Source organism: Rutidosis leptorrhynchoides, chromosome 2 (genome assembly GCF_046630445.1).
Source record: "Rutidosis leptorrhynchoides isolate AG116_Rl617_1_P2 chromosome 2, CSIRO_AGI_Rlap_v1, whole genome shotgun sequence".
Lineage (NCBI taxonomy): Eukaryota > Viridiplantae > Streptophyta > Magnoliopsida > Asterales > Asteraceae > Rutidosis > Rutidosis leptorrhynchoides.
In genome coordinates, this window is record NC_092334.1 from 289,411,896 (window position 1) to 289,413,276 (window position 1,381).

At 39.3% G+C, this 1,381-nt stretch overlaps 1 non-coding gene across 1 annotated transcript; it reads right to left on the reverse strand.

Annotated features, from left to right (window-relative positions):
* Nucleotides 1-986: 986 nt before the first annotated feature.
* LOC139894823 (small nucleolar RNA R71) lies at nucleotides 987-1,088 on the reverse strand. Its single transcript, XR_011775304.1, has one exon. It is a non-coding gene; the product is annotated as a small nucleolar RNA R71 (small nucleolar RNA).
* Between the last annotated feature and the right edge of the window lie 293 nt (nucleotides 1,089-1,381).

A 1,381-nucleotide genomic window follows, 5' to 3' on the forward strand; every position in this document is an offset into this window, starting at 1 on the left:
CTCTCAATTAAACTTTAGTTTAATTCTTTAAGCTTTAATTTAGTTGATAATTCTTAGTAGCTCTTAGTTAAACAAACAAACAAATTCTGAAATCACTTGCTATTAACCACTATTTCCCATGGAACGACTCCTGCTTACCCTATCTAAAGTAGAGTAATTAGGCTATTTTTGACCGACCCTTCGACATCAATCAAATTTTGACGCCGCTGCCGGAGAAGTGTGCGCTTAATTGCAAGCTCTTATTTTATTTGCTTTCTTGTTAAATTAGAAAAAATCATAAAAATTATAAAACCATAAAAATCCAAAAATATTGTTTTCTTTTATTTTGTTTTGTCAGTTTTACGCTCGGTATTCTTGTGTTTGGTGAAGTGCAGGTTAGTATATGCAAACTCGGAGTTCAGGAGATCAAAATCTTGAGCCTTTAAACCCAAAAATCGAGAAATCTGCAAAAGCTAATCGAAAAGCTAAAAGGATTTCGAAAAGCTCGGCGGTGGCTTCAGCATCAACACAACCACCACTAGAGTCACATCCTATCGTTCCACCAATTCTCCAAAATCAGACTCCGACGTCGAGGAGGAAGTTTTTGTTTAACTAACCGAAATGGCTGAACGTGAAAGAGGGGTAGATACCTACTACCAACCGGGTGACTATGTGGATCATTCACCCATCATTTTTCCCTCCCAAGAAGGGGGAAACAATCGGAGATTTTAGGTTCGACCTCAACTTATCTCCATTTTGCCAACCTACCGAGGTATGGCTAATGAGGAACCGTATGAGCACACCACTGAGTTCAACAAAATTTATGCTACTAATCAGGTAAACGGATTCACTGACGATGAGGTACGCCTTCGCTTATTTCCTTACTCATTAAAAGACAAGGCGAAACGTTGGTTTTTATCCTTACTCGCCCGAAGTATTAATACTTGTGTGGAAATGAAAAAGTGGTTTTTAGAGGAGTTTTACCCGATATGTAAAACCTCGAACATGCATACAAAAATAAAATCTTTTAGGCAATTGCCTGGTGAACTTTTTCCTGAAGCGTACGAGCGTCTCAAGGAATTACTTAGGGCATGCCCACACCATGAGATACCAAAATGGGAATTAGTCAAAGTCTTTTATGATAGTCTAGATTCTTAAAATAGACAATTTCTATTGGCGGCTAGTGGTGGGGCATTCCTAACACGAACTAGTGAGGACGAGTGGGCCTTCTTTGAGCAATTAAGCAAGTGTTTGAAAACCCAAGCTTCGATTAATAGGAAACAACCTGGCACGTCCCGAGTGAATCACGTGTCCGACTCGGGCGGTTCATCAAGGAACCTTGAGCAAGAACTAGATGATTTGAAAATGCTTATATTTAACAACGCAAACCAGGGTCTTGCTT